This window comes from Crinia signifera, chromosome 4, assembly GCF_055691185.1.
Source record: "Crinia signifera chromosome 4, ASM5569118v1, whole genome shotgun sequence".
Lineage (NCBI taxonomy): Eukaryota > Metazoa > Chordata > Amphibia > Anura > Myobatrachidae > Crinia > Crinia signifera.
The window spans coordinates 268,927,479-268,954,213 of record NC_139220.1 but is presented as its reverse complement, the minus strand read 5'-3'; the positions used below and the strand labels follow the sequence as shown (position 1 = coordinate 268,954,213).

Here is a 26,735-nt window from a genome sequence, read left to right as displayed (position 1 = left end):
AGTTGTCCCCATAGCACCCCTCTGTCGGCGGCCCTTGTACTTTGTGTAGTGGACTTGGACCCCTATTTGGGCCCCCCCCTCTCCGGGGATGCTAGGGGTTGTTTAGACCCACAGTATTTTTTTTTCAAGATTGTAAGTCATATGTGCACCAAGTTTGGTGTAAATTGTTCCAGGCATTCCAGAGTTACACTGTAACATACACACATACATCCATTTTTTCTATACATTATATATAGAGAAATAAATAAATAAAGAACACGTTTTCTGCCAAATTTATCTCTGTGTCGTTATTTATTTATTAGTATTATTTCTATTATTATTATTATTGTATTGTTGTCAAGTGATTTGTATACATGATACAACACATCCGATAGAAGGGTTTGTAAATATAACTGGAGAACTTTATTAACAACAAGTAAAACATAACGTAAGGCATTGCTAATACTTTACTAGATATATTGTTTAAATGTGTCCCATTTGTAATCGTTCCAAAGCAGTAAAACAATCTCGATGACACTTTGCTGTTGGTAGACTTATTTCTACATATATAAATTGACATAATGTACTCAAGGCCGCTGATAGGGAGTCATGCAATGTTTATAAGATACACATTTAACGTTGCTTTCTGCAACAAATTATTTATGAATTGACTTAGTAGTTTTCCTCTCAGGAATTCATCATCAATACATTGCAATCCGCAAGTACTCAATACTACACAATCCCAATGTGTAGTATGTGAGTACTTGCGGATTGCAATGTATTGATGATGAATTCCTGAGAGGAATCACCCTGATTTGGTAGCACCGTAGTAGGAAATGCAGCCCTATGGGCACATTGCAGGGTGTGCCAGAATTTTGCTTACTTGTCTTACCTATTGGTTCAGGTTGATAGATCTACAGGGGAAGATGGGATATTGCCCATATCAACCAATCAGATTACATAGTTACATAGTAGGTGAGGCTGAATAAAGACTTGCGTGCATCTAGTTCAACCTATGTTTATAGTAGCTTATCCCTTGTTGTATAGTATTTTCAGTACTCTTTACCTAGCACGGCGCCCACGATCTTGATCTTGTGTCGGTCGCGTCGTATGCGGGCTAAAGATGCCCGCACGCGACGCGATGTCCACGATTTCCCATTGAAAACCATGTTAAACATGGACATCGTGTCGGTCGCGTCGCGGCCGGCCATAAATGTGCACACGATGGCCGCGACGCGATGCCCACGATTTGCCATAGGAATCAATGTTAAAAGGCCCGATGGACACGATTTTAATGTTAAATGGCTCAATGGACCCGATTTTACCATAGGAAACAATGTTAAATGGGCCTTAGAGCCCAAATACTTACCCTGAACTATGAAATGGCCCCCCCAATTGTTTACGCCACCCCACGATCAACGTCAACCCGAAGCGTGGCGAGCGCAGCGAGCCCGCGAGGGGCGGCGGTACGCGTCCTCCGACCTTTTCATACCCCCACTATCCACGTCGGCGTGGAGTTGAGAATAGAATAGTGTGGCGAGCGTAGCGAGCCACCGAGCCCGAAGCGTGGCGAGCGCAGCGAGCCCCGCGAGGGGACGCGGATACCTTCACAGCTATACGCGTCCCCTCGCGGGCTTCACAGGTGTCCGTGGCGACGCGGACACCTGTGAAGCCCGCGAGGGGACGCGTTTACCTGTGAAGGTATCCGCGTCCGCTCGCCACGCTTCGGGCTCGATGGCTCGCTGCGCTCGCCACACTATTCTATTCTCAACTCCACGCCGACGTGGATAGTGGGGGTATGAAAAGGTCGGAGGACGCGTACCGCTGCGCTCGCCACGCTTCGGGTTGACGTTGATCGTGGGGTGGCGTAAACAATTGGGGGGGCCATTTCAGAGTTCAGGGTAAGTATTTGGGCTCTAAGGCCCATTTAACATTGTTTCCTATGGTAAAATCGGGTCCATTGAGCCATTTACCATGAAAATCGTGTCCATCGGGCCTTTTAACATATATTCCTATGGCAAATCGTGGGCATCGCGTCGTGGCCATCGTGTGCACATTTATGGCCGGCCGCGACGCGACCGACGCGATTTCCATGTTTAACATGGGTTTCAATGGGAAATCGCGGGCATCGCGTCGGTTGCGTCGCGGGCAGACATAAATGTACCCGCGATGCCCGCGATGGGCGCCGTGCTAGGTAAAGAGTACCGTATTTTCTGATATTTTAAAGACAGATTATGCTACTTATCCGTACCCATGGATGTTTTTAACCAATAAATGTTTATCCAACCTTATTTTAAACATATTTATAGTGTCTGCCGACACCACTTCTTCAGGAAGAGAGTTCCAAAGTTTGACTGCTCTGACTGTAAAGAAATGTTTTCTTCTAGATGAACAAAATCTTTTTTCTTCTAATCTAAACTCGTGCCCTCGCGTCCTAGATTCCTTTCTAGCAGAAAAAGGGTGTTTGATAGTTCCTTATATTGGCCCCTAATATATTTATACATGTTGAGCATATCCCCCCTTTAACATCTCTTTTCTAGTGTAAATAGTCCCAGATTGCTTTATCTTTCCTCGTAGCTTAAATTATCCATTCCCCTAATAAGAAGATTCTACTTATTTATGAAGTACGTTCAAGAAGATAATAGATAGAATCACCATTGACCACAGCAACATCCCATCTACAATAGAACTCCTATCTTAGTAAATTTACCATACAGTGTCCAGGTAGACAGTCAATAAGTCTACCTCAAAAAGTCGACATGAAAAAGATGACACATGCAAAGGTTAATTTTAAACATTTTAAATATAATTGAAGGGATGCACTATTCCAGGAGGATTACATTGTGCCTGCTAGCAACACAAGTATATCCCTGTGCCAGGGATGTGAGGGAAACTTGCAATGTCGGAAAAAAAACTATAGGGCCTAAATGTGGCATCAACACAAATTGAGTAGGCCCCAATGTGATAGAAAACTAGCCATATGATCCTTATATTAGAAATGTTCTAGATGACATAATATGGCAGCCTCTCACTGCCGGACAGTTTTTCAAAATTAGCAGCCTTAAATATTTTAATGTTTTAACATTTTTGGGAAAATCCTTATTTACAGTTCAGTTATTCATGGACAATAAATATCTGCACATAATCGGGGGTTTCCATGTCACAGCATTGTAAGATGTGGCCAGAGGCTAAGCTTTACCATTGCCCATGTAATTGCCTGTGTATAGTTTGCGAACAGATACAACAAGCCACAGAGCACTATGCTACACCCAGACACTGGAGCTCATACAGCACAATTCATTCACTGAGGCCAAGAAGAATCTGAAATATACTCTACTTTGTATTTGGTAACCACATTGAAAAAATGTGTGCAAACCATACTTCCCTACTTTGAATTTCACCTCTCGTCAGGGGGGCGAGAGCAACGCTGACATCACTTGGCCCTGTCCCCCATGCCGGAAAACTCAGCGATTCGCGGGCTGCGGAGAGGGGCGGGGCTTAAATGATGCGAAATACTGCGATAGCGTCATTTTAGCCCCGCCCCCTCTCCGCGGGCCTGCGATTTGCGGTAAATAAACCAGCGGGCAAGGGTGGGAGCGGGGGCTATGAACAGAAAGTGGGAGACTTGCCCACCTTCCCGGAGGGGCCGGGAAGCGGAACCGATTTCCGGGAGGCTCCCGGCCATTCCAGGAGGGTAGGCAAGCCTGGTGCAAACACAATAATACATTACAAAAATTGGTACTTATGTAATATCTGGGCTCCCGTTTTTCTTATGAGACCGCTGCGCTCGCCACGCTTCGGGCACGGTGGCTCGCTGCGCTCGCCACACTATATAAAATCAACTCCATGCGTAGTTGGATAGTAGGGGTATGAAAAAATGGGGTGCATTTAACATGGGAGCCCAGATAATACATAAGTACCCAAAAATTATTAAAACACGTCCCAAGCACTGGAATCACCTTGATGCTTCTCCTCGCCACTTACCCATCAATAAGATTTGGTATCTAGTGAGTAAGAAAAAGATTACTGCTTATCTTAATAACAAATCATTTTGATTTTTTTCCGGTTTGGGACCTGTGGTTCCCTACCCAAAATCCCAAATGTGTACCCCTGCAGATTGCACGCCCTGCTAGCTCTGACCTATGCAGTGCACCCAGATGGTTGCCTCTGATGGTTTCTCTGTGGGCAGCATGTGGGTCACATGGATGTTTCTGTGCAGGGTTTATCATACTACTACACAAGTATTTGCCTTCCAATATATGCATTGGGTCCCTGTATGACTCTCCTCCTACAGTGTAACCTTTGTAGTGCGCCCAATATGGCTGCTGCATCTGGTGAACTTGTGGATGAGATGAAAAATACATGGACCTGAGTATACACTGAAATCACCCATTTTGGGTAATTTCTTTTAGGGGTAATCTACTCCACCCAGGGTAATCCTACGCAGAGCGCCTAAAATGGCTGCCGCACCTGGTACCCTGTCAGGGTGGAGTACACAACCCATGGAACATGGAAAATGCTGCACCAATTGTGCTTTATGCTAACTGTGTGCTCAAGGGTTTCTTTTGTCTGTGACTTGTCTGTTACTATACTACCAACATCCTCTGTATTATGTGCATTGTTTTTTAAATGTCTTTAAAGCGCCTTGAGTTCTGTTGGAGAAAGTGCGCTATATAAATAAAATTTACTTACTTACAGTACTGTATGGTTTCCACTTGCCCTCTTGACTTTCATTCCTTTTGTTTTGATCTATTTCTCACTGACCTATATATAGTTTCTAGTGTTTTGATTAATGTAATGCCAGCACTAGGCATGGAATGGGTTAAACATCCCAGGCTGTGTGTGTGACCATTAGGGAGCATGTGACTCGGGGATCCAATAAGGTGCTTGGGAATGGCAGAGCTAGCTGAGTATGGGGTCAGGAAAGGGAGGAGTCTTCCTCTCTTTCCTGCTGAGATTTTGGTGAGTGGACGTTTCTCCCTTGAGCTCCCACTTGTCCTAATTTAAGCACCTTTCCCACTGCTAGCATGTCCTCACGGTCCCCACGCCCACGGCGTTATGCCAGGCTGCCTGTCCGTTTTGCTGAGGATGCCCAGCTGCCCGCCGCCGCGGTCGCCCGCGGCAACGGCGTCCGCGCCTCCTGCAGGTCGGTGTGTGAGGAGGGCTGTGTCTGCTAGCCCCAGCCCCCGGGCTGCGGGTGCGGCTGCAGCCTCCTCCGAGTCGGCTGGTGGGCGGCGTGGAGCCGCGTCTGCGGGTGGGCGGGGGCCTAATGCTGCCTTAGCTCCCCCAGCCCCTGCTAGGAGTCGGCGGGGGGGTCCCGGGAGGGGTGAATCGGCGGGGTCCCAGAGGAGCGAGTCTCCTCTGCTTGATAGGGGCCTCATTCAGAGCACCCAGCCTGCTGCTGGGGCTCGGAGGGCATTGCTTGCGCGCACGCCAGCTAGGGCACGGGGAGGTGTGGGGGCACGGCGGTATCTGGGAATAGCGAGGGATTCCCCACGGGGTCCCCGAGGCCATATATGCCCACCTTGCTGGGCAATAGGTCCTGGCTTGCCGGGGGTGACGCTGCGGAGGGGGGTCCTGGGCGTTCTGGACATGCTCGGGGCAGTAGCTCCGCCCGCGGGGGTCGACACGGTCGGAGGACTGGTCGGGGCCCTGCGGTGGGATCTGCCGACATGGCCTTTGACCCTGAGGCCCTCTCTGCTGCTTGGTCCTCGGTTGCTGGGGCTCTGGCTCCGGGACGCGAGGGGTGACGGTGCTAGTGGGAGGTCACTTGCTTCGGCCAGTAGGGGTGTCACCCGGGGCTGCTCCCAGTTCATGCGGGCCATCCAGGATATGGGGGACGCAGTAGCGGTGCTGGGGGGGAGGTCTGCCCGTAACCCCAATACCGTTGATTCCACCCCACGGCGGGCCAGTAGGCGGGGTCCCTCACGCCGGGCCTCAGGCCGCTCAGCCCCCGTCCCAGATGAGCATGATACGGCCATGGAGGAGGACTTCCCCGATGTCGACGATGTTGTCGATGAGGAGGTCGACACGGCTGACGATGCCGACACGGACAATGATACCTGGGCTGCTCAGCCAGCGTAGGCAGGTGAGGCCTCAGATGAGGACGGGGAAGGGTCTGCTTCTGGGGGGTCTTCAGGCAGTTCCCAGGGTACCCGATCCACCTCTTCTTCCGCCAGTGGGTCTGACCACGGCAGCGCGGCGAAGGCCCGCAAGCGGGCCGCCAAGTATGCTAAGAAGGCCGCAGGGCGCGTGGCGCAGGGGACAAAACGGAGGAAGAAAGCGGCCTTATCACGTAGGGAACGCAAGAGGCGTAACCTTCCCGGGGTGGTGCACTGTGACTACACGGCAGTGTTGAGGGGCCTTAGAGAGAGCTGTAGGGTAAAAATTCAGAAAGGAGATTTTGTGGATGTGTTTAGCCTTACGGAGGAGTCCAAAAAGGTGTTTAAAGAGGCAAAGGGTAAAGGGGGGATAGGGGCGGAGGCGTACCGCTCCTACGATAATTAGCTGGCATGTTTCTGCGTCTTCGCGGCCTGCTACCTGGAGGACAGGCCAGAGGAGCATATGAATGTCATAAGGTACATCCATATGGTCCATGACATGCACCTCAAGTATGGGGGCACTGCTTGGCGTACTTACGATGAGCAGTTCCGACGCAAGCAGGATTGCTTGCACATATTGGACCTGGCGTGTAAAGATGTGGAGGTGTGGATGGAAGTGGTCAGGGTCCATCTGAGTGCAATCGAGGGTGTAGCTACAGCGGTAGCCGCGGCCCCCTCCACTGCTCCCAGGGTTTCACCGGGCACCCCACAGGCGCAACGTCCTGCCCCTGGGGCCAGGCCTGCGTGAACAGGACAGGCGAAGTGTTATGCCTATAACAACTCCTCTTGCCAGCTGGGACAGAAATGCAGGTTTAAACATGTCTTCATCAATTGTTCCGGGAACCACCCAGCCTCCAATTGCTTTCAGGGGGGCCGCCCCGGTAGAGGGGCGGGCGCAGGTTCCTCCTCCAAGGCGGGTTCCTCCGGGAACCCTCGATAGGGCTCATACCCCGGTTAGGGTCGAGGCGATGGCCGGCTGGCTTAGCCGATACGCAGATAGGGCGACTGCAGAGTTTTTGTTTCAGGGTTTTAGTCAGGGGTTCCAGTTGCCAGTTCAGGGCGTAGTTAGAGGGGGCTCCTTCAGAAACCTGCAGTCTGCTCGTTCACTCCCTGAAGTGTTAAGGGATAAAGTGGACAAAGAGTTACAGTTGGGGCGTATGGCTGGCCCTTTCGATCAGCCCCCAGTTGATGGCTTGGTTATCTCCCCCGTAGGAGTCGTGCCCAAGAAGGTCCCTGGCAAATTTCGCCTAATTCAACATCTGTCTTACCCTGCGGGTTTCTCTGTCAATGACGCCATCCCAGAAGCGTGCTATTCAGTGGCTTATCAGTCATTTGACGACGCCCTGGCTATGGTTAGGTCGTACGGCGCAGGGGCCCTTATGGCTAAGAACGATGTTGAGTCCGCGTTCCGGCTGCTCCAATTGCACCCCAATGCTTTCAGGTTAATGGGCTTTCGCATAGGAGAGGAGTATTTCATCGACAAATGCTTGCCGATGGGGTGTTCAGTATCCTGTGCCTTTTTTGAAAGGTTCAGTACCTTTTTGCATTGGTGTGTGGAGCAGTCGTCAGGGGAGAGCAGGATCGCTCATTACCTCGATGACTTTCTGTGTGTGGGGCCGGCTGGGTCCACCCGTTGTGTGGCCATCCTAGAAAATATCCGTTCTCTTTTCCATCAATTCGGGGTTCCGATTGCGGAAGAGAAAACGGAGGGCCCTGTCACGTGCCTTTCCTTTCTGGGGATTCAGATTGACTCAGTGCAGGGGCTTTGCTCGCTGCCACTGGATAAGGTCACGAAATTTCGCCTGCAAAGTTATCCCTATGGGCAGGTTGTTTTGTAGGAAGTTGGAACGTGCCACTGCTGGGGTGGCCAGAGCGCATCACCTAGTTCACCTGTCGAGCTAGATCAGGTGAGACCTGGAGGTCTGGGCTGCATTCCTCCAGCATTTTAACGGTGTGCGGATCTGGTTGGCTCCGGTAGTGGACAATCTTCAGTTGCAGTTGTTCACTGATGCCACAGGTTCCACTGGTTTCGGTTGTTTTTTAGCTGGTAGCTGGTGTGTTGCTCCTTGGCCCCCTGGTTGGTTTGAGTCGGGCCTGATGCGTGACTTGCTGCTGTTGGAGTTGTTCCCCATTATGGTTTCCATGGAAATCTGGGGGCCTCGTCTGGCAAACAGGAGTCTGCTTTTCTGGTGTGATAATTTAGGGGCGGTTCATGCCATTAACAACCAGAGGGCCAAGTCGCTTGTTGTGTTGCGCGTGTTGAGCCATCTGTTTCTTCAATGTTTGCGCTTCAACATATTGTTCAGGGCACGACACGTGCCCGGGGTCGAGAACGAGGTGGCTGATGCCCTTTCTCGCTTCCAGTGGCAACGCTTTCGGGAACTAGACCCTGATGCTGACTCTGTGGGGGTTCCCTGCCCCTCTTCTGTTTGGCAGGTGATCGGGCCGGAATAGAGGGGTTAGCTGAGTCCTCCCTGGCGCCTGCTACCCTTAGGACATATCGGCAGGCCTGGACAGAGTTGGAGGAGTTCTCTGGAGGGGCCATGCGTGCAGGTAGGCAGGGGTACAAGCGCTTGTCGTCCTTCTTGTGGCATTTGTACAGCTCTGGCAGGTCCAGGGCAGTGGCGTCCCGCTATTTAGCAGGAATATCCTTTTTCTGTAGGCTTAAGGGCTACCCTGACTACACAAAAAGTTTCTTAGTTACCAGAGCAATGAAGGGCTGGTCCTGTGTTTCCCCAGTCCCCCCGGACGCCCGGCGTCCAATAGATGCTTCCATGCTCCCGGCCCTGATGAATGGGGTGGGTCGCTGCGCTGACTCAGTATACGAGACCCTCTTATTTCACCTGGCCTTTTCTTTGGCATTCCATGGGGCTTTCCGGGTATCTAAAATTGTGGCACCGGCTAAGACCAGGGAAGCAGTCCTTTTGCTGTCAGATGTGCGTTTAGATTCTGGGACACTATGGGTAAGGCTTAGGCGGTCCAAAACAGATCAAGCGGCTAGGGGTAGATGGGTATCATTAGCGCCCGTGAGTCCGGAGGGGGTCTGCCCGGTGGCTCTTGCCTCGCAGTATGTATTAGTGCGGTCGCCCCGCGAGGGCTCTTGGCTCTTGCATTATAATGAGTCCCCGGTGACTCTTTATCAGTTTTGCTGGATGTTGCGTCACTGTTTGGCAGGGATGGGTCTCTCCCCTCGGGAGTTTGGTACCCATTCCTTTCGCATTGGGGCGGCCACATCTGCTGCTGTGGCCGGGCGATCTATTGGGGACATTAAGGCCTTAGGGAGGTGGCGCTCTGCTAGCTATAAGAAATATATTAGGCCTCACCTCCTGCCCTGAGGGCGCTGTGCTGTCTTGTTTGGATGCTGAATGATCCTTTGTTACCCCTACCCTTGTCCTACTTGGGGATTAGCTACGCTCTGCTGTTGGGCCAGCGCCCAGAGTTTTCTCGCTTTTTGCCTGACCTGACGGACTGAATTGACCTTTTAATTCGGCTATAGTCTTAATTAAGAGTCCCTCAGCAGGTCCAGTCATTTTTTCTCCGGCCGAGTACACCTTTCATTCCGCATTCCCCTTCCACGTATTTGTTACCCCCAATTGTATGTGGCTCTTCCCTTTTGTGTCCTGGTATGGCTTCAATTGTGATTGAAGCATGTCTCCGGCACCAATATGTGCCTCAATCAGAATCTAAATTTTTTTTCGGTACTCTTTACCTATCACGGCGCCCATCGCGGGCATCGCGGGTACATTTATGTCTGGCTGCGACGCGACCGACGCGATGCCCGCGATTTCCCATTGAAAACCATGTTAAACATGGAAATCGCGTCGGTCGCGTCGCGGCCGGCCATAAATGTGCACACGATGGCCGCGACGCGATGCCCACGATTTGCCATAGGAATCAATGTTAAAAGGCCCGATGGACACGATTTTCATGTTAAATGGCTGAATGGACCCGATGTTACCATAGCAAACAATGTTAAATGGGCCTTAGAGCCCAAATACTTACCCTGAACTCTGAAATGGCCCCCCCAATTGTTTACGCCACCCCACGATCAACGTCAACCCGAAGCGTGGCGAGCGCAGCGAGGCCGCGAGGGGCGGCGGTACGCGTCCTCCGACCTTTTCATACCCCCACTATCCACGTCGGCGTGGAGTTGAGAATAGAATAGTGTGGCGAGCGCAGCGAGCCACCGAGCCCGAAGCGTGGCGAGCGCAGCGAGCCCCGCGGATACCTTCACAGCTATACGCGTCCCCTCGCGGGCTTCACAGGTATCCGCGTCCCCTCGCCACGCTTCGGGCTCGGTGGCTCGCTGCGCTCGCCACACTATTCTATTCTCAACTCCACGCCGACGTGGATAGTGGGGGTATGAAAAGGTCGGAGGACGCGTACCGCCGCCCCTCGCGGGCTCGCCACGCTTCGGGTTGACGTTGATCGTGGGGTGGCGTAAACAATTGGGGGGGCCATTTCAGAGTTCAGGGTAAGTATTTGGGCTCTAAGGCCCATTTAACATTGTTTCCTATGGTAAAATCGGGTCCATTCAACCATTTAACATGAAAATCGTGTCCATCGGGCCTTTTAACATTGATTCCTATGGCAAATCGTGGGCATCACGTCGCGACCATCGTGTGCACATTTATGGCCGGCCGCGACCGACACGATGTCCATGTTTAACATGGTTTTCAATGGGAAATCGTGGACATCGCGTCGCGTCCGGGCATCTTTAGCCCGCATACGACGCGACCGACGCGATTTTTTACCTCACGATGCCCACGATCAAGATCGTGGGCGCCGTGCTAGGTAAAGAGTACCTTTTTTTCTTTTTTGGCAGATCCTCTAGTACAATACCACGTCCCTTCATAACAATTCAACCGTACTAATGGCTTCTTTTTTCTTCTCCTTTATAGGTGTGGGGTACGATAGGTTAAAGGTGTGGGTAGTGGGTCACTCCTTTATCTATTGGGCTGCTAGGTTGGTTGCCTCTGGGGGGTGGGGGGCCTGAGTTTCCTTGCTCCCAATCCATTAGGTGGTTGGGTGTTAGGGGAATGACTTGGGGCGCCCTGAAGTCAATCCTTATGGTGAATGTTCGCAGGTTTGGTGTGCCCGAAGTCCTGGTGCTTCATCTCGGTGGCAACGACCTCGGGAAAATGTCCCAATTGAGATTGCGGGCCCAGATCCTGAGTGATCTGGAGGCCATTTGTGCAGCCTGGCCACACTGTACGTTAGTGTGGTCTTTTATTGTGCCTCGTATCTGTTGGAGAGGGGCCAGAGATGCTAAGGCGGTTGACGAGGCCAGACAGAAGCTTAATTCGGCTGTTACAAGGTGGGTTTTAACGGCCGGCGGTGCTGTTATACCTCATACTCGGATTAAGTTTAAGTGCCGTCACCTGTATAGGCCTGATGGGGTTCATTTAGTTTCAGAGGGGCTGTTTATGTTTCTGGAGGATCTGCTTCTGGTGGTTGCTAGGGTGTCTTAGACTGGTGGCGGGGCTGTACCCTGGGATCAGGGTTCATGCCTTGGCGGGAAAGAACGCCAGGTTAATAGTTTATTAGCCTTCATTACCCGTTTATGCAACGTATATAGATTGTTTTCGGTGCGCTCGCCTATTCATTGACTAAGGCCTTTCGCTCGATCTCCCGCTCGGGGGCAGCGAGACCACCTGGCTGGGTGGTAGTCAATGTAGTAGGTCGAGTGGATACCGCTTGGTAGGGTAGTTTGATTACGTATGCTGAGTTTGGTGGTGGAGTTTAGTTTAGTAGCCGTTCTTTCTTGGCCACCATTTATTTAAATTAGTTAAAACAAATCAAAAACTAGCTTAAATATTCAAATAATAAATCAGCTAACAGTTTCTGCCAAACCTATGTCTCCGAATCCTTATTTCAGGTTTAATGTTAAGATAAATTAAGTTAAGGTTTAACATGCTAGAGGTACACACACATGAGGTGCTAGGATGTTTATACTTTCCATACACTTATTGACATAGTTAGCCCCGCTCATTGTATGTAAATGCCTTAGTTTGATCTCCATGGTTCTTAGGGTGTAGCATCAGCAGAGACACTCCTCCCCTTCCCCTTCTCTGGGCCAGATGTATGACGCTTGAAAAGTAATAACATGGAGAGTGATAAACCACCAGCCAATTAGCTTCTAACTGCCATGTCACAGGCTGTGTTTGAAAAATGACCGGTAAGAGCTGATTGCTTGGAGGTTTATCACTCTCCATTTTATCGCTTATCGAGGCTCAATACATCTCGCCCTCTCTCTCTTACCCGTATCTCCTCCCTCTTCCAACCTCATATCCTTCCTTCCTTACCACTCTTCTATATGATTGCTGTCTAAATCAGGGTTGCCAACCCTCCTGGAATGGCCGGGAGGGTCCCAGAAATCGGGTCCCCCTCCCAGCCTCCCAGGAAGGGGGGCAACCCTGCCGGAAAGCTGTCCGACTCCCAGGAACCCGCCCTCTCAACGGGGGTCTGTGGGTCAGATTCCACGAATCGCATCATTTTAGCGCCGCCCACCGCAGTGTAATGCCTGAAATACCGGCATTCCACGTGGGGGGCGGGGCTAAATGACCTGCCCGCTTTGGACATGCCCACAAGGCAGTCTGCCTCTGCCCCACCACGCCCCCTTTCCACTCGCAGCAGCGGCCCTGCCCCCTGCCTCACTAATACCCCTTTTACACCGCCAAAAAATCCAGGTCAACGGCGGTTCAGACCCGGATCTTCGGCGGTGTAAATCCCTAACGCTGTGTCCCTTTACACGGGACTTCTACCCAGGTCCTGACCTGGGTAGAACACGGCTAGGACCTGGGTAGAGGGTGGTGTAAATGGAAACGCCGGGTCGGATGACCCGGCTCCCATTTACATGAATGGGGAACGTCCAACCTGCGGACCGCAGCGTCCGCAGGTTGGACGGGTTGTCAGCCTGACACTGACAGCCGGCGCTGCTGTCTGCTATACTCTGCAGACAGCAGCAGCGGCGGGGGAGGGAGGTGAACGGATGCCTGTGTGCGGCATCCATTCACCTCCTGTGCGACGGCGGGGGGGGGGGGGGTTGCGCGCGGTGACTGGGGGCAGCCCAGCAGCTTACCTTAGTGCTGGACTGCCCCCAGCAGCGTTCCGGTCCGGCGGCGGTGATTGGCGCTTGGAGATGACATCATCCTGTCATCTCCAAGCACCAGGGGGTGAAGGGGGGGGGGGGTGCGGGCCGGGCTGTCCGCCCGGTGTAAATTGCACTAAACGCCGGGTCGCACCCGGCTTGAACCTGGGTCTAAAAAAGCCCTGTGCGACCCGGCGTTTTGGTGTAAAAGGGGTATTAGCTGGCTGCCTTCTCCCGGAAAAGGCAGTGAGCAAGTAGGCAATTATGGTTTTCTAAATTGTTACTAGCAATGTTATATGCGGTTATGATGATTCCTTATATATGTTGATACTGGTGTTTTTTTTATTTATTTATTGTCACTGTTGTACTTTCCAGTTCAGTGGCGTAACTATATAGTTATAGGCCCCATAATAAAAGTTTTTAAGGGCCCCTATCTACCACCCAATGCTAAAAACTGTATATGACACAATGTAACTGTGACAGGAAAGGTGGGCCCTTTTCAGCTATGGGCCCCATAACAGCTGCACTCCCTGCACCTATGGTAGTTACGCTCTTGTTCCAGTTTCATGTTTTGTTCTTGCAATGTTCGGGGAAGGGGAGATTACATCCTCCCTGTGTGGTCCGGACCATTTTTGCTACATGCCCGGACCATTCTCTCTTACTCCCTGAAGAAGACCTCTCAGAGGTCGATACGCATTGGAGCCACAGCAGACGTTACACCTTCACCCAAGTCTCCTCCCCCGTTCTGGAGTTGAGCGCACGTCACTCCACTTACACGGCGCTCCCAGCGAACGCCTCACAGAGGGACCTGGAAGTCGCATGTGTCAGTGTAGAAGCGACGTGGTGCTACAACTGGAGGTCCTGCACGTTGGTGCGGGCGCCAGCGGAGGAACCAGAAGCAAGGCGGCGAGGGACGGTCGAGAATGGAGGGGACACCGGTTATCAGGTAAGTGTGCAGTGCACCACCGGGTGTGCTAGGGACGCCGGCCCCTGGTGACACTCAATCACTTTCCATGACTCACGTGACTTTCTCATTTACCCTATCAACCATCTGTGCTGGACTCTTGTGACCACTTACTCTGGACTCTGTACTTCATGTGTACAGCTTTCCCATATTGTTAGCCCACATTTTACTTTCTTTTTAAGCACATTATCAGGTCATAGACACCTCTTTAGGTGCAGTGGTTATTTGTCATTTTTTTGTTTTTGTTTACAGCAATACATGGTACATTTGTTTCCATCTTCCCTTACCTATTATTATTTTATAAAATATCATGCGCATTGGATTCATGTGTATGTTATGTGCTGAATAAATTGCATTTATCTTTTCATCACACCCTGCTCATTTCTACATTATTCAACTTGTCTTTAGCGCAGGACTCCAAACACATTTATTTCCAGGCTTTATTCTCTCACTCCTCTCATCTCCCTGGTGACAGGTGTCACAGGCAGTCCCCACAGACAGAACACACTCCAGACAGGCATCCCCCGGACCGGACACTACAAGCTCTGGAATGACAGAAATTGATTAATGGAGCCTGTCCGGCCCGGTGTTCCAAGGTCCTGTCCAGTTCCAGTTTTCACCTATACCCAATCCGCAGCTGTGTATACATTCGCCATCACAGGATGGTGCAATTGGTACTAAATGCAAAATAGCTCTCTGCCCGGTACCAGTACCTGGTACTCATGTTGGATCAACTCCCAAGATGCCAGCAGCCCCTGTAGCCTCCAGGGACCTCAGCCGGCTGACTCCAAGACTTAGGGTATGAAAACCTTCTTCATATTGACTGTCCGCATCCCTGATTTTAAAACTCTCCCTTTTTAAATCCTGATTGTGGTGTCAGTTTTGTCCCATGCCCCCAAGATGCAGCTGTGTGCAAACTCATCAGCCACATGCCCACCACAATACAATGCCCAACATCTCCCTAGTAACCAAGATATTACATAGTGAGCTACAGTACATACCCAGTCTAATACTTACTAAAGCACAACACCTATTGGGACAATACAGCAGCATCCTCTGCAATTTAGGTGCAGCTATGTCATGCAAACGTTTGCTCTTTACCAATGGCCTGTTACTTCAAAACATTAGGGGCCTACGGTGCATGTATAGCGCAATGTGCATTTTTCGAAAAGTTATGCCCTTGCTAAGACACAGGCTCCTCTGGATCTATTGCCTGATATAGTGGTCCATAGGCTATGGGGTAATTCAGATTTGCTCACTAGGCTGCGTATATTCGCTGCTCGCTGTGCAGGTCTGAATATCCCCCTATATGCTATCACCATCATAAGATTGGCATAAGGCAGCAGTGGAAACGCTCAGCCTTGGGTTGGTCCACCAACCCAAGGCACCCCTGCAAGTGTCCTGAGGCACCCCAGGGAGCCTAGGCACACAGTTTGGGAACCACTGCACTAATGTAAAAGTCACCCTCCTACTGTATATTTAAAATATTCAGGTTAGGGTCCCTTTAATATGTGTATTTTAAGAAGCCTATGCAATATGCTAGCCGTCCACTTGGTAACCAGGTCAAAAATCCAATTCTAGATGAAACACAAAGACTGATGATGAAATTTTGCATTAATAATCCTTCCAAATTGATAGCACTGAACTGATAAGGAGACAGCACAAAGATGGGGACATGTTCATATTCCGTGCGGCAGCGAATCGGTTACTTGTGCACAATTCCCATTCCTTATTCTTCCACCACCTCCGCCTGTGCAGGGCTGCAGCATCTCTGGGGTTGCTAGGATACAGTTAGACAGGAGGATGGATGCTTGCACAGCTCGTTCACTGCATCCTTACACAAAGCATAAGGGAAACTACTGCTGCCAACCTAACACACCTATTACTGCTAAGCCAAGGCACAGAGGCTACTCCAGATGAACCCAGCAGCTCAGCTGTAACACTCATACATGTTACCAATGTCACAGTATCCCAGCCCCAGCCAAATTGTTTACAACATTTCAAGCACAGCGGAAGAGCAGGGAGAGGCTCGGCCTGATCATACTCACCACAAATGGCAGCCCTTTACGCTAATCGGTATGCATGTGTTTGTAACCAATTAATCATTTTTTTCTATGCATTGGTTTACCCTTTAAGATCCAACACCTCTGTGAGAGATGTTCAAAATATTGGCTAAGAATGCCAGCGTCGCTCACATTTGTTATTTAAATTCAAATAAAAAATTGCTTTGTAAAAAAAAAGATTATATTTCCTGTATAAGGTGAACATTACAGGTCATTATGATAAATAAAAATGTTCACTTTGCAATTTTCACACTTATTTTGACAAATTCACTTGGCACTCAAAGGGTTAAATAAAAAAAACAAAAACAAATTCCCCCTATTCTTATGATATTGTGGTACACTTTCAATGTTTTTTTTTTTAGATTTCCAAAATATGTTTATAATTTTATAAGGGGTATACACAAAGGGCGATTTCAGCCCTATTTCTAAGTGATCTCACTAGATCGCTTAGAGATTAAAGCGCAGATCGCTCCGTGTGTACGCCCCCGATCTATGGCCATATGCTGTCTCATGCGCCACCATTGCCTAACTAGGGGCCTAATTCTAATTCTCTCTGCACATTTTACATCTGCCCCCCTGCAGTGCACATGGTTTAGTGCATCTAAGAAGGATTTTGTCAGAAAGAGTGAACCAGAATAAGGCCCTAAATGCAGCAGAGAACACTGGCCAGCACAGTTTGCTCAGCACACATCCTATCCCAGCCAATAAAAGCCAGAACAGACAGTTTTTTTGAGGCGATGTATCGCGCAACATCCTAATAATAATTGCTGTGCAGAAATGATTGAACTATTCATAACATTTGCCGAATGTCTCTCTAGAGCCCTGGGCTGTCAATTGCCGTCTGGCTCCAGGTGCGCGTCCAAATATAGATCTGTAAGAACAGTGGGCCTTATTCTGGTTCACTCCTTCTGACAAATTCCTTCTTAGATGGACAAAACCATGTGCACTGCACGGAGGCAGATGTAAAATGTGCAGAGAGAATTCGATTTGAGTGAGTTATTTTGTTTCTGTGCCGGGAAAATACTGACTGCTTTATTATTACACTGCAATATAGATCTCACTTTGAAGTAAAACCCCACCCAAATCTAACTCTCTCTGCACAAGTAACATCTGCCCCACCTGCCGTGCATATGGTTTTGTCCATCTAAGAAGGAATTTGCCAGAAGGAGTGAACCAGAATAAGGCCCATAGAGCAGAGGTTTAGAGCTTATGGGCCTGATTCGGAGTCTGACACACTGCCGATGTTGGTCATAGCTGAGATATTTGCACTGCGTACAGAATGTGTTCAGAGCCTGTGAGCATAAACTCGCTTGTGTGATGCAGGGTCTTAAAAATATATTAGGCAGTGACTGAGAGGTTAGACTCGCGGACAAAAGGAGATGGGATACCTCACTGTGACGGAGAATCTGCACATAGCAGGGGGCTGGTACAGCGGTCAATGGTGCAACAGGTGTTAGAGTCTAGAGACACACCAAGCCTGATTGCGATGCCTGAAAACTCCTGGCAGATATTTGTGAGTATAGGAAATATCAGCCAGCATTGAATACCCCCCTTTGTCTGCCCACTGCCAAAAGGCATTGGGCAGTCATTAAAAAAAGAGTCAAAATGCAAGATGATAGAGTATAAAAAGACAGTTTGCACACATTTACAAATATAAATGAAAGTTTCCATACTATAACCAAACTTACTTTAACCTAAATGATTCCACATGTTCTCAAGGGAACAAATGAATAACAATGTTCACATGCCATGTTACATAACAGACTCTTCAGGGATCCCTTCAGTGCCCCAAGAACTTTTTAGGCACTGCAGGAAGGGAGATGTATATCACTACAGGTTGAGTCTCCCTATTCCCAAAACCAAAATATTCCCGAAAACCGTGTTTTTTTTTTTTTGTTGTTGTTGTTGCGTCCATTTGCAACTTACCATTGAATAAGTTTCCCAGGCTGTAGTCTGGGCAGTCTGTGCATAACCCATAACCTACTCTGCTGATGACCGAGGCCGTAGCTGACGCCACAGATCCTCACTGAAAATGCCTGGGTACACTTGCAATTTCCCTGACACCCCCAGAAAACGGCCGGGTGACACCCACAAATGGTGGCTTCCTGTCTGAATAACCCCCTTAATCCGCTACTACAATAGCACATATAAAACCAACAAAAATAGCGTGATACAGGTTTTATAAAAACACAATAATCATGATCAAATCAGTAGTATACTTACTTTATATAGCACCAAAATGGCAGAAGATTTAAGACCTGTAATAAATGAGAATACGACAAAGCGCAGTGGAGACTATCAAAGGAGTGAACGTGTCATACAAAGGGATACGGTCATTAGGTCACCAACATCTTGGTCGACAGTCCTTAGGTCGACACCATTAGACATGCATTTAGGTCGACATGAATCTAGTTCGACATGCAGGAAGGGCGACAGGGTCATTACGTTGACATGGGTTAGGTCGACAGTCAAAAGTTTGACATACTATTTTTACAGTTTCTTTTGAGCTGACATGTGCCGACAGGTGATATTTCATGCCCTACCATAGGGCGTGTTGGGAGAATAAAATAGTGTGCTGAGCGTAGCGAGGCACCATGCCCGAAGCATGACGCTATGTTTCAGTGTCCATGTTGACTGTGTCGACATTCGGGACAAAGAAAAATGTGAAAAACCCCATGTCGACCTTATGACCCTGCCGATCTAATCCATGTCGACTTAGACTTGTGTCGACCTTCCTGCATGTCAACCTAATGACTGTCAACCAACTTGCTGGTGACCTAATGATCCACACCCCATACAAGAGGCCAGATGCACTAAGCTTCAAAAGTGATAAAATGGAGAGTGATAAACAACCAGCCAATCAGCGCCTACCTGTCATGTCACAGACTGTGTTTGAAAAATGTCAGACAGGAGCTGATTGGCTGGCTGTTTATCACTCTCCATTTGATCACTTTTGAAGCTTAGTGCATCTGGCCCAAAGACAGATATTCTGAGCCCACACACTGTACAAAATGCCAGGACAACTTCATGGAACAGTAAGCCTTGTGTAGACATACTTGCCTACTTTTGGAAACTAGTTTCAGGGAGATTATAGTTCGTAGTAGAATTTTTCACAGCGACGTGTTATGCTCCACCCAAAGGGGCGTGGCTAGTTCCATATAAGGAGAGATTGTGAAAGTGGCCCCTAGAAACGTGGCTGTGTACTGCTACATCTGAGAGGAATCTTTGAAAATTATTTATATCCAAATGTAGATGAGCCCCAAAGCAGTTAGTAACAGCTACTATACTTGGTAAAGTGCTGGGAAATGGTGCAGATGATTCTATGTAAATGTATCTATCTCATTCTTTTTTTCCCAAAAATGTAACAGTGTAATGTGGGCTAGGTGAAATGAGGGAGATTGCTAGACTAATGAGTGAGAGAGGGAGATTGCTGCTATTTCAGGGAGTCTCCTGCAGAATGCAGGAGGGTAGGCAACTATGTGTGTAGAGCAGCACTCAGTCATTTGCTGGTTCTTCGTGCATCAAGCAGTTACTCACTGAGTGCGGATATCAGGTGGCACTGAAAGGCAAAGGGCTCAGGAATCAGGGACCTTGCGATCCTGACAACCTGTCTTGGGTTTAGATGACTGTCCCATGGGGTGATGTGCTGTTTCCACGGCAGGCAAAGCACAGTCACAGCTCTGCTAAGGATCTGTCCTGTTATCTGATGACAGAGCGAGGACAGATGGCTGTTTGCATGAGATAAACTCACTTCCCACATCACCCACATTTTATACATTCACCCTTCCCCAATGAGAATCTTAAAAAGCAAAATCTAACATAAGAAAAGACAAAAGCAATGGAGATAAATAAATTGATAGGAGTATGGCTCCTCTGGACAATTATCCCTATACAGTATAAATAAAATAATTATATATAATCTACGCAGGAGCTACAAACATATGACACACACACATACTATCACGCATTGTCACATATGGCATTAACAACATATGTGCAAGCTGTCCTCTCCCTTTGGTTTTTACCACAACACATTCAAATCCACTGTACAGATGGAGCCTGGCTCATCCAGGCAGGGGCTGGCGAAATTTTTGCCAGTCCCCCCCAGCCGGCAGCTCCCGCCAGGGGGCGCGCGCACATGAGACGCTCACGCACCCCGTGGCAATGGAGCTCCCCCCTGGGTCCCCGTCGCCGCCCTAACCCCCCCTAACCCTGCCCGTCTTCTGGAAGCAGAAACGGGCAGGATGCCGCTGCCCCACCGCCGAAAGATTGGGACGCACACGCGTCCCAGTTCAATGTAGTCCCTGTCCGCCGGCGCTCGCCAGAGATGAGGCTCTGGCGGGCACCGAGCAAAGATGACAGGGGCTACATCTGTATACTGTATATCACCCTGTTTGTGTAAAAAAAAAAATATATATATATATATATATATATATATATATACATATACACAAACACACACACACACACACACACACACACACAAACACACACACACACAAACTGCTATGGGGCCCAGAGCTGAGAGGGGCCCACCTTTCCTGTCAAAGTAACATGTGCTATATACATTTTTCATCAATGGGTGGTAAATATGGGTTCTTAAAAATGTTCACTATGGGGCCTACATATATCTATTTACACCACTGCAAACACGCACACATACACCTTGCTTGCTAACCGTCTCGGAAGCTACAGGAGGCTCACGATTTTTGGCATAGTCACCCGCAGACCGGGAAGATTATGCCACTCTCCCGCATCCTGCCTGCTTCCTAGTGAAGCTGGAAGAGTTGTATGTTGCTCACCAGCAATCGCAGAAGGGGTGGCAGGGGGCTGACTGGATCACACCTTTAAGTTCTGCCCATATAGGGCTATTTTTCAGCAGGCTCCAGCAGGAAATGTGGCCATTATTCTAGTTCACTCTTTCTGACAAAATATTTCTTAGATGGACAAAACCATGTGGACTGCAGGTGAGGCAGGTGTAAAACCCCACCCAAATCTAATTATCTCTGCACAAGTAACACCTGCCTCACCTGCAGTGCACATGGTTTTGTCCATCTAAGAAATATTTTGTCAGAAAGAGTGAACTAGAATAAGGGACACAGTTCCTGCTGGAGCCTACTGAAAAATAGCCCTGTATATATATATATATATATATATATATATATATATATATATATATATGTGTGTGTATGTAACACCTTAATATCATTCGCTTTGCAAACTGTTACTGTCTGCATGTGGACACTTTCATTTGGAAACATGATTACTAAAATCGCTATAATGACTAACAATCATTGTGCAAAACATCTTAAACCTATACACTCTCACAACCCACATATATGTGTCATTTGTTTAAACCACACTTGCGTCAGTCTTTTTAATGGCTCTTAAGCTGTGTACACACAGTACACTTTTCGCTGGCAATATGGCCACTGAGCAACCATATTGCCAGCGATTGGAGTGTGCACCAGTGATAAATCGCTGGGTGCGCACTACCATTTTCAGCCCATGAATGGTCGCTGGTCGGAGGAGCATGCTCCTTCGACCAGCGACTTCCCCTGCCTCTTCTCCCGGCAGTGTGACATTTTCATCTGCGACCAGCTCTGGTCGCAGATGAAAACGGGACACTGAGCAATAGGATTGCTGAGCAATGTATTGCTCCGTGTGTACACAGCTTTATTTATGTTAAGATTTGTAAATTTGTTCCAATAAACACAATGGAATGAGTCAAATCATGTGATTAACGAATGGGTTGAGAATGGGTTGACTGTGTGCGTATTGTTGGGGTTGTGAATAAATGATCTTGCTGACACAGCAATGTGTTGGAGCACGCAAGTGTACGGATACTTTTGAGTTTACTCCTCTTTGGCTACCATTGTGAATCCTCACGTTTGCAGAGCCGGCCCTAACCTAAATGACGCCCTAGGCAAGATATTGGCTGGTGCCCCCTAGCACCGCCACTAGCCTCTGACCCTGCTCCCCTTTCCCAGTCATCATTTTGGTGCTCCTACCCACAATATTTTAAATAGAAACAGGGCACACATTCGGTACGCAGCCCAAACAGGGGTGTGTTCTTGCTGGGAAGGGGCATGGCCACACAATAGTACCCCCAATTCAAATTCCACACAGTAGTGCACCTTTATTCACATTATATCATGCGATGGTGTCCCTTATTCACGTTACATCACACAGTAGAACCACTTTACCTTACTCCTCACATTATTCACATTCTATACCCTTAGAAAAAAATCCTGAGAAAATATTGTATTTTAAGCACCTCCATGGCCACACTGCAACCCAGTACAAAGCAGTGTGTGCTGGGCAGAGGAGAAGAGCTGCAGCTGCTGCTGTCACTTAAGGGGAGGGGGCCTGGGGCCCCCACTGGGCCCTCCCATCAGACTTTGGCCTGGGTAATTTGTACCCCCTACACCTTTCTCTCTGTACCCTTTATAATACCACACAGTAATGCCCCTTACACAATACATCATTAATGTCCTTATAACGCATTATGCCAACCTTTATTAATGCCCTTCATACACATGACACACATAATGCCCCTTACACATATGTTGCACATTATTAATGCCCTTATACACATGACACACATAATACCTGTTACACATATGTCGCAAATTATTAATGGATTTATACATGACACACATAATGCCCCTTACACATATGCTGAACACTATTGCACAACCAACCCACCCGCAGACAGCACTCGCACAGCCGCTAACACTGTGACCTCTGCCTCTGCTTGGATAAAGATGTTTCCTCATACATCTTGACTCAATAAGCCATGCAGCTCCTGGCCAGTTCTGCTAACGTTGGGTGCATTTTTTGCTGAAAATTCGTCTTATTTGTATTGTTATGCCCAGCACACACAAGGAGCTTCCGATGATTAAAATGATATGTGGCATGAATATATTCTGTGTGCAACTGTGGCTCTACCTGCATACGGAATGCCATGTTACAGTGATTTCCATGAATACACTATTTCATATGCAGATACAGCCTCACTCACACACAGAATATAGGCATGCTGCATATCTTTTTAATCAGCAGAAGCTGCTGATGCCCCTAGGCATTCCAAATGCCCTAGGCCAGGATAGGCCAACCTGTGGCTCTCCAGATGTTGTGAAACTACAAATCCCAGCATGCATTGACACAGTTTTAACACTCCCTTATAGCAAAACTGTGGCAAGGCATGATGGCATTTGTAGTTTCACAACATCTGGAGAGCCACAGGTTGGCCAGGCCTGCCCTAGGCAATTGCCTAGTTTGCCTATGCCTAAGGCCGGCTCTCCACGTTCGCATGTGTTATGGGCATACATTTCTCATGCCTGCGTGCGAGCGACTATGCATGCGAACGAATAAACCAGAACAAGGTTCTTTGTCAGGTAAGGATAAGCTCTGGCAGTTTATTAACATTTATTTTGGACAGGAAACCGATGCATCATTCCATACATACACAAACATACACGGTAGATGTATGAAGCAGTGATAAGGGAGAAGTGATAAAGTGCCTGATACCTTATTCAAATCTGATCACAGTATAAATTTGTTCTCAAAATAAGCAAAACCATGTGCACTGCAGGTGGGGCAGATGTAACATGTGCAGAGATAGTTAAATTTGGGTGTGTTGAAACTGAAATCTAAATTGCAGTGTAAAAATAATGCAGACAGTATTTACTCTGCACAGAAAAAAAAACTCACAAAAATCTAACTCTCTCTATACATGTTACACAAGTACATGGTTTTGCCCATTTTGAGAACAATTTTGTACTGTGCTTAGTCCATACTTGCCTACCTGACCCTCTCCATGCGGGAGAAAATACTCTGTTCCTGGACTTCCCTGGTAATGTATGATTGCCATCACCTGTGTGAGCTAGGTGATTGATAAGAAAGGCGTTTCACCACAGGTGGTGGCAATCATACTTTACCAGGGAAGTCCAGGAACAGATCATTTTCTCCCTGAAGGAGAGGGTCAGGTAGGCAACCTTGTTCTAAATAGAAAGAGAAGAAAAGTCAGCGGAGCTCAGTCAATCAGTGGAACACTGCCAACGTGGTGCTTCCTGATTGGCTGCCGGGTCCTGCAGTGACCTGGCATTCTGCGAAAGTAAGCCTATGGGGTAATTTTGGTTGATTCGCAAGGCAGCGAATTCGCAGCCTCGCCGACCATCAAAAGACGTGGAAGGAACACGCATATAAAAGTGACTTTCAAGTCACTTCCATATGCATTCCCATATGGTAATGGGGCCATATTTTTGTAACCAGGAACGGTCCAAGAGCCCTGTGCTGGTTTTGTGAATACAGGGAACTCCTACTTCTTTTTTTCCTGGTATTCGAGAAATCAGGACTGGCTCAAACAGCCCAGGGCTGGTTATGCTTGTGTAGAAGCATTGCGCAGATTTGACTGACTTATCCGTATTTGGCTACTAGGGAAATTCGTCAGCCAAATACGAAGGACATCGGCATCGGAAAATCAGAATCCTGAGAATACGGCAAGTTAGTAAACTTGCATATTCTCAGATCGTATTTTTGGACCGATTATGACCGAACCCCGTCTTACCTGTTCGTACACGAGATTCTTAGTAAATTTTCCCCGACATCTACATTTAGATGGAACTGGTATGTGACGGGACATGTTCAGGTAGACGCAGTATTCACATAAAGTTGGATTATACAGTCCTAGTGCACCTAGTACATACATACATGCATGCTCTCCATACTCTCCTGGAAGTTCCACAAAACTCAGATTTTCTCATAGTGCCCCACACACCTTGAATAATGGCTTAATCTCCTAGTACCGAGGGAGGATGGGGAGAAAATACTAGTTATGGTGACTAGGTATGGAGGGTGCTGGCCAAAATTACACAAATCTTGGATCCACAAACCACTGGGCATCATGATGGGAGAGCCCAGCCCTGCCACTAGAAGGCGGCACACCGGCATCTTCTCCCAGGTTAGGAGAAATGGTGCGGTGGCGTGCGGTTGCACCCATGGGAACGCCCAGCGTTTCATGGGCGTTCCCATGTGTGTATCCCTCCCATACAGCGGATCCGATATGTAATGCCGGCGGTCGGAATCCCGACACTGGAATCCCGACCGCCGAAATCCTGAAATGGGGGGGACGTGGAGCGCCCCCCCCTTGCGGTCTCGCTGCGCTCGCCACGCAGCGGGCCCGGTGCCTCGCTACGCTCAGCACGCTATTTTATTCTCCCTCTATGGGTGTCGTGGACACCCACGGAGGGAGAAAGTTTCGGGATTTCGGCGGTCGGGATTCCGACCGCCGGGATCCCGACCGCCGGCAAATTGACTGCATCCCCATACAGCTTATGCTGCACATGACAATATAATGTAGGCTTTGCATGTAAGCCTGTATTAGGTAATAGTCGTGTTCAGCTTCTGTTGTTTTCCCATTAGCTTTAGTGCTTAAATTGTACAATTTAACACCTTAAATTAAATCAATACAACTTATTTATACATAATGGTCTCTTAATGGATCTAAAAGTTCCCATACAATGTAATTTTCCACTCTGCTTCCCCAAATGATATTAGTCTGCTGCCTCCTGGTCTGCAAACAGCCTATTCTCGTACTGGGTTCCGCTGGGGTCACTGAAGCAGGTCTGGCAGTGTTTTTTTTGTACACACTATGGGCCTGATTCAAACCTGTTCGCTAGGCTGCATATGTTTGCAGCCTAGGGAACAGGTTCGCGTGGAACCGTTGCCCGAATCCCTGTGCTTCCACGCGCACAGATGTGTACGCGAACAAATCCCCGCGCATGCGGCTGAACGGGAGGGAAATCATTTAATGGTCGCACACAATCAAATGGTTTCTTTCCCCTTTGGTAATAAAAATCAGTCTAAACTGACTGTTATTTCGGCCACAGATTGCCGAAAAAGGTATGGTGGCTAGGTCGACATACATTAGGTCAACCACTAACGACAGGGCTTAGGTTGGCACATGAAATAGGTCATCAGGCCTAAGGTCGACAGGGTGGGAAGGTTGGCACAAGCATTAGGTCGACGTGACAGCATTAGGTCGCCAGTCAGCAGGTTGACATGTTTTTTTCATGTCTACGTCGACGTAAGTCAACATGGACACCGTATCAGTGTAACTCTGCGCTCGCCATGCTTTGGCCACCGTGCCTTGCTATGCTCGGCACACTATTCTATCCTCACTGCACACCCTAGTAGATGGTAGGGTATGAAATGCCGCTTGTTTTTTTTTTTTTAAATTGGAAAAATTTATGTTGACCTACCCATTGTCGATCTAATACGTGTTTCGAGCTTCCAACCCTGTTGATCTTTGGCCTGTTGACCTATTTTATGTGTTGACCTAAGCCCTGTCAACCTTTAGTTGTCGACCTAATGTATGTCGACCATATCCCGAATGAATGGCAAGATGTCCAATGTGGGGGCAAGGTGCACAGTGTACAAGATGCTTCTTCACAGATCCTGCTGCTGCCTGCAAGTCCAGGATCCACATACATCCCTACTTTGTAGCCTGGATAGTCGGCCTACGCGACAAAGCT

At 48.5% G+C, this 26,735-nt stretch overlaps 1 protein-coding gene across 3 annotated transcripts in view; it reads right to left on the bottom strand.

The window, feature by feature from the left end:
• Positions 1-26,735, bottom strand: part of ADD2 (adducin 2) — a 105,389-nt gene that overhangs the window by 58,278 nt on the left and 20,376 nt on the right. The window contains exon 1 of one of the 3 annotated variants that reach the window (XM_083184519.1): positions 19,735-19,849. The exons of the other annotated variants lie outside the window; for them this stretch is intronic. The gene's annotated coding sequence lies outside the window, so the exon portion shown is untranslated. Of the gene's footprint in view, positions 1-19,734; positions 19,850-26,735 lie in introns of those variants that run through there. 3 annotated transcript variants of the gene reach the window in all.